The 7,294-nt window shown below is 47.7% G+C and overlaps 1 long non-coding RNA gene across 1 annotated transcript; it reads right to left on the reverse strand.

Annotated features, from left to right (window-relative positions):
- Positions 1 to 551: 551 nt before the first annotated feature.
- On the reverse strand, positions 552 to 1,582 carry LOC144948232 (uncharacterized). The gene is made up of 3 exons (XR_013640127.1): positions 1,516 to 1,582; positions 1,359 to 1,403; positions 552 to 567 (listed from the first exon to the last, which is right to left on the reverse strand). It is a non-coding gene; the product is annotated as an uncharacterized LOC144948232 (long non-coding RNA).
- Between the last annotated feature and the right edge of the window lie 5,712 nt (positions 1,583 to 7,294).

Consider the following 7,294-nt stretch of genomic DNA (forward strand, 5'->3'; position numbering starts at 1 on the left):
CTGTAGTCAGTGTTGTGTCTGTGTATATGGTCTGTGTCTGTGTTGTGTGTCTGTAGTCTGTGTTGTGTGTCTGTGTTGTGTGTCTGTGTCTATGGTCTGCGTTGTCTCCGTAGTCTCCGCACCATCTCGAAGTTGCAGGCGCTGGAGAAGGCGAAGTGGAAGCCGTCGAAGGTGCGCACCTGCCCCATCCCGTACAGCGAGCACCAGCCGGGACTCTCAGCACCTGCACCGTGCGTGGGGGGGTGGGTGGGGGTGATGGGGGGTGGGTGGGGGTGGGTGTGGTGGGGGGGGTGGAGGTTGGGGAGGTGGTGGGGGGTGAAGGTGGTGGTGGTGGACACGGAGACTCAGACAGTGAGACTCACCACACAGAGAAACTCACCACACAGAAACTACACTACACTATACACTACACTACACATTACACTACACCATACACTACACATTGCTACACACGCGCGCTGCCACTGTGGACGTGAATGTGCTATCGTGCACACTCACGGCTCTGGTCAGGTTTTTTCTCAGCTTTCGATGATGACAACACTGGCGATGGTGAGGAGGTCTTGCTCTCTGTAAACACGACACGCGCACCTCCCGTTAGCACAGTTCGTAATGTACGGTGCGTAAAAAGTTCAACATGCCTACACTATACACTACACTATACACTACACACTACTATACACTACACACTACACTATACACTACACACTACTATACACTACACACTACTATAAACTACACACTACTATACACTGCACTACACTACTATACACTACTATACGCTACACTACTATACGCTACACTACTATACGCTACACTACTATACAAGACACTATTATACGCTACACTATACACTACAACACACTACACTACTATACACTATACACTACACTGTACACTACACTATACACTACACACTACTATACGCTACACTACTATACGCTACACTACTATACAATACACTATTATACACTACACTATACACTACAACACACTACACTACTATACACTACACCACTATTCTACATTGATAATTAATTTCTTTAGAACTACTTCTTCTTGTTGTGCGTTTAGTTTGTTGTCCTCCCCTCCCCCGCCCGCACCTCCGATTAGCACGGTTAGCTACGTACGGTGGTGCAAAATAAGTTCAACACACGCACACGACACAAAGATCCCCCATATAGCCTTAACAGACTGTAGGGGCAAGTGCTGTTAGCGAGCACCTATGAAGGCCGGAACGGTACACGAGGGGGTGGGTGGCCAGCGCCACGCCCGACCGCCTTTGTCTCCACAGTGGCGATAGTGTACAATGTAGTATAGTAGTCTCGTGTGGAGTAGTGTAGAGTGGCTGAGACACTCACTGCTCTTGTCGTCCGCGTTGTCGGCTGACGTTGACGTCTTGTTCTCTGTGAACACGACACACGCGGGGAGTTAAACCTCACAGCGTCCAATATGTATGTTGAACTTCTTTTGCACAGTACGTAGCCAACCGCGCTAATCGGAGTGGGTTTTCTTAACTCCTGGATACTCTATCCCTGTCTCTCCTTGAGTCGTTCTCACAACGGTCGTACAAAATCAACTTGAGCAGAGATTCACATCGGCAGTATAGCAGAACAATGGAGGGACTGTTGTATAAACACCAGATTTCATGCCCTTTTTGGGATTCACCGGCACAGCAGTAAGCCATCGTTGCTTCCTGCTTCATATAACCCTCTGCTGCAGCAACAGAGCCACTCTGTGTGAGATATATCTGCTTCGACGGTTTTATGAGAACAGACACTCACGGATGTTGTCGTCAGTCTTCTCGGCTGACGATGACGATGTCTTGTTCTCTGTGAACACGGCAGACGTATTTGAGTTAAACCTCCAGCCCAACCAGCTGTACGTATATGCGTGTGTTGGACTTCATTACCACCGTACATGGCCAACCATGTTAATTGGAGATGCTACTTCATCATGAGGCCTCCTTTGCCAGTAGCAAAATATAATAGGTTTTTTTACCCTTTTTTCTGGTAACAAAACTGAAACCTTTTTTTACAAGGAATCATGTTTCCATTAACGACAATACCTGCAGTCAATTTAAAGGACAATTCATACATTATCAGAGTGTGTGTTTTTGTTAGCATTCTGACTGCAGGTAATGTGGTTAATGCAAACATGATTCCTTGTAAAAAAAGGTTTCGGTTTTGTTGCCAGATAAAATGGTAAAGAAACCTATTACACTGTTAAACAAAAAATAAAATTCTGGGCTGGACTTTTGCAGCTGTTTTAGACAAATTTCAGGGTGCTGATTGCTATCGGCATACCCCATTTTAATTGATTTTACCCGAAATTAACTCTGTCACTTATGATTGCAAGTTGTTGCGAGTCAGTGACTGCTTTAGTGTTAAAATATGGTGCTGTATTTTTAGGATAGTGTGTTTATAATATCATTTTATGTGATATCCACATTTATTTAATATTTTTCTTCTGCAGTTTTTATTGAAAATGCAATATTTGACAAAAACTAATGCCAGATTTGGAATCAGCACCCCAAAATTACCTTAAAACCGTTGGAATACCTTATGCCAGAAAAAGTGTGTTGACCAGTGTAATTGGATATGCTACTCTTAACTCTTAGCGGCTCTTGCAAACGGGACTCCCTCTATTCCCAGTCTCTCCTTGAGTCGTTCTCACCCCGGTCGTACAAAATCAACTTGAGCAAAAAGACACAACGGCCGTATAGCAGGACAATGGAGGAGGGGGGATCATTGTTTAGTGTGTAATACACTGAGTCTCACACTCTGTAGAAGGAGGCAACACGGGGCTCCCCCTTTATTTCCCTCGCCCCACCCTTGATCACGCCCCCTGCTGTATCAAGTAAGGAGCTCCCGGCTCCTTGTCACGTGTCCCTCCATTACCTGGCCTTCAGCAGCACTTGTGAAATAGTGGCTGGCGTTAACCATAGAGTGACAATTTTTCATGTCACTACAATCGTATGAACACCAGGTTTCATCGCTTTGTCTTGGTTCTTTCGGGTAAAGTCACGTAGAAGGGAAATAATAAAATAATAAAAATTTTACATAATAAAATAATTCTCACGACGTTTCGGCCACAACGCAAGCAGCCGTCCTCAGGTGAAGAACAGGTCTGTCGGAAAGACAGCGTCTTCAGAAGAACAGGTCTGTCGGAAAGAAGAACAGGTCTGTCGGAAAGAACAGGTCTGTCGGAAAGACAGCGTCTTCAGGTGAAATTTTAGACCCTGTCTTTCCGACAGACCTGTTCTTCACCTGAGGACGGCTGCTTGCGTTGTGGCCGAAACGTCGTGAGAATTGTATTTTATTATGTTTTATTTTTATTATTTTATTATTTCCCTTCTACGTGACTTTACCGAAAGAACCAAGAAGATGAATCCCTGCAGTCACGAAAGCTTTACATCGAAATTTCATTGCTTTGTTGGGAATCATTAGCACAGCGTACCTAATATTGCTTACTGCTTCATAAACCCTCTGCCCTACAGCGACAGACCCGCTGTGTGAGATATCTGCTTGACGGTTCATGAGAACAGGCGTCTCGCCGTTGTGAGACACTCACGGTTCTTGTCGTCTGTCTTCTCAGCTGACGATGACGACGATGATGATGTCTTGTTCTCTGTCAACCCAACAGACACGGGGAATTAAACGATGATGGCCACTCCACAACTGCCCACGCCCACCAATTCCTCTGGTCGTGAGCGTCACAGTCAGACTCAGAATAAGTTGGCGTGCCACTCAAAAGGGAGGAATTGTTTGAGGGAGAGATCAAGAGGAAGGGCAACCTCATTGATGTTCCACCAGGAAGGAGGTTTACACCATTGGAACCTCATTTGCCAGTAAAAAATATGATAATTGTTTTTTTACCCTACTGTAATGTGAGATTATATCCGGGTCGTTGACGGATTACAACTCGTCACGACGATTAGCTCTGCCGGTCCTGGTTCATAGCCAATGGGGGGAAGCCTAGGGGCGTGGCCCTGACGTAATGGAAAGGTGACAGCTGTAAGTAGAGGATTGGTTCTGCTGGCTTTAGCCACAGCCAATGGGGAGATGAGTCAGGGGCGTGGTCCTGGGAGCCTCTGGAATATTCCATAGAAGCTAACCAGGATTGGTGGAAACGTACCACGTGACCCGGGTATTAAATAGGGGTGGAGACGGACGACACGTGGTCAAAACGGGAACGAACGGAGGAAAGGGGCCACGCGGGAGCGGGGCTCCGGGTTGCCACGTGGCAGTGCGTCTCTCTCTGTCTATCTGTCCCTCTCACACTGCCTATCAGCAGCGTGAAGGAAAGCTGTAATAAAGTTGAATAAAAGACCGGATTCCAGAAGTCGCCTCAACGACCTTTATTACACTTCTATCTGGCAACAAAAGAGTTATGTTTTTTTGTTTGCATTATGACTGTAGGTATTGCGGTCTATGCAAACATGACTCCTTGTAAAAAAGGTGTCAGTTTTGTTGCCAAATAGAAGGAGTAATAAAACAATGATCAATTATCAGGAAGGAGGCGCGGGCAGCGAAGAGATTAGCGGATGGCAGAGGAATCGTGCCCTCGATCATCTCGCTACGGGCAGAATGCTTCATACGAGAATGAATCACTGAATGACTGTCACAGCTCATCCATAATTCATGCATAGGTCGCTGCCTCCTCTACCGGTTACTCTGGAGCCCTGGCTCTGTGCAATGCGAGCAGCTCATGCTTGGAGATGCGAACGCGTCACACGGGCGAGTGGTTTTACAACGCTAGCGTGAGACACTCACCACTCTCGTTGTCTGTCTTCTCGGCTGACGATGACGACGTCTTGTTCTCTGTGAACCCGACAGGCATGGTTGAATTAAACCTCACAGCGTGTAACCCAACCACCTGCTACGTTTAGCTCCTGGACTCTCTTACAAACTGGACGACTTTATCCCTGGTCTCTCCTTGAGTCGTTCTCACCCCAGTCGCACAAAATCAACTTGAACGGAGAGTGGCAATGGCAGCAAGCCGGACAATTGTATAAACACGAGGGTTCATCCTTTGTTGGGAATCATCAGCACAGCATAGCTATTCGTCTTCTTGGTTCTTTCGGTAAAGTCACGTAGAAGGGAAGTAATAAAATAATAACAAATAAAACATAATATGGATGTAAGTTCAACTTCCTTTGCACTGTACTTAGCCAACCTGCCAACCTCGCCGCAGTAGCGGCTTCTGGCTAACCATCGGGGAAAAAAGGTGGTCACAGCATTGCACGGCGCTTTCAGATGCACTGCTTCTTCCGCCAACCGGAACGCTCTCTCTTCCCATACTAGGAAGACACTGGGAGTTATATACTTTTAAATCATCATCTCGAGTGACAAACCCCATTTCTGTAGAACTGGCTTATTGTCGTGTGTTGGGTTCTTGTCATTTCCCCGCACCTATGATTTAGCGCGGTTGGCTACGTATGGTGGTTCCAAAGAAGTTCAACATACCATTGGAACCTCATTTGCCATTAAGAAATATGATAATTGTTTTTTTACCCTTCTATCTGGAAACAAAACTGACACCTTTTTTTACAAGGAGTCATGTTTGCATAGACCACAATACCTGCAGCCATAATGCAAACAAAAAACATAACTCTGATAATATATGCACTGTCCTTGAAGTTGATTGGTCCAACCCATGTGAGACTAGGCTCTAAGGAAAGCTGTCTCGGGTGTGGACCAATCAACTTCAAGGACAGTGCATATATTGCATATATTATCAGAGTTATGTGTTTTGTTTGCATTATGGCTGCAGGTATTGTGGTCTATGCAAACATGACTCCTTGTAAAAAAAGGTGTCAGTTTTGTTGCCAGATAGAAGGGTAAAAAACCAATTATCAAGTTCAACATACACACACTACATACGTACAGACTACAGCACAGCATAAGCCATCACTGCTTACTGTTTCACACACCCCCTTCGCTGCAGTGATAGAGACGCTCTGTGAGATATCTGCTTCGACGATTCATTGAGAACAGAAGTCTCGCTGGTGTGAGAGACATTCAAGGATAACGAAAAATAATAATAAAATGTTACTGTGATGCCGCCGCCACGAAGCCATTCGGCAGGCGCCCCATCTGCGACCTCGCCACCACCAAGCGACGGAGCCGATCCCGCGTCCCCCTCACCTCACCTCACATGAACACACCCGCACGCATTTTACCCCCACCCATAGAGCTGGAAGGGGAGATCACCTGATCGACCGGTTTTTATCCGAGAAGCCCTTATCGGGATTGACTTTCACGGTTTCCGGCGACCAGGGAATTGGACGACCTACCCCGACGCTACGTTGCGCTGCGGCGCTGCGACCGGCCTTAATATGGTATGGCCGCGGCGAGGGGCATTCGGCCACCGCGGTTGAGGCGCATTCCCCCCACACACACCCCCACGGGTCGACGAGACAGGCGGAGGAGGGACGGGACAGCATGAGTAGCGGGACCGCAGGGGCTCTTGCGCATAGTCACGGATGGTTAGGATAATTACGCTTGAGCGCGCAGGCACCATTGTTAGGGAAGGTAAATGATTAAGCTGAAAGTATGAATAGATCGGGAGAGGGGAGGCGCGCGGGGAGCCCGTACACAGATTCCCACGGCGAGCCTTTGTGATGAACACCACCGCATAATCTGCAATAATCAAGGCCTGCGTGAGAAAGGGATTAATTAGAATTTACGCCGCGCACACCGCACATTGATTAGCATATCAAAGGTGCCCGGAACCGCCGTGGGCGTGCTAGGGGGCGCGAACCCATTGTTAATGAAAAACTCAGAGCCGCATCCCTTTGATGTAGGGAGGATAAAGAGGGGGCGCAAAGGGGAAATCGGGCTCACTCCAGCGCCAGGCGATAGGACGCTCTCCAGTCCAGCGACCCGAACGTCCGTGAGACGCATCGAGGTGTGCTGCGAGTACGGGATCAACGAACCGCCGTGGGCACCTAACCGTGAGTAGCAAGGTGAAAGGGTATCATAAGCAGATAAATCAGGAATAGGTATAAAGGTATCAGTGTAGGCCAGCCTCGTCGATTCAGACTGATTTAACAACAGGCTCCAGGTGGCAGACAATAAATCATTAATAGCTGATCGCGGCCTCGTGTGATCTCGTTAAGAGGTGTGAACGTGTGTGGTGCTGTGTACACAGTGGTTCGCCACGTGAGTGAGCGCTGCACGGAGCTGCGCGTGTGGGTGCGCGTGTGTTCACTACGTGTATGATACAGGTGCGCGATCACAACGTGAGTGCTCAGTGGTGAGTGAGTGCCGCGGGGAGCTGTGTGCGTGAGTGC

Source organism: Lampetra fluviatilis, chromosome 48, assembly GCF_964198595.1.
Source record: "Lampetra fluviatilis chromosome 48, kcLamFluv1.1, whole genome shotgun sequence".
NCBI lineage: Eukaryota > Metazoa > Chordata > Hyperoartia > Petromyzontiformes > Petromyzontidae > Lampetra > Lampetra fluviatilis.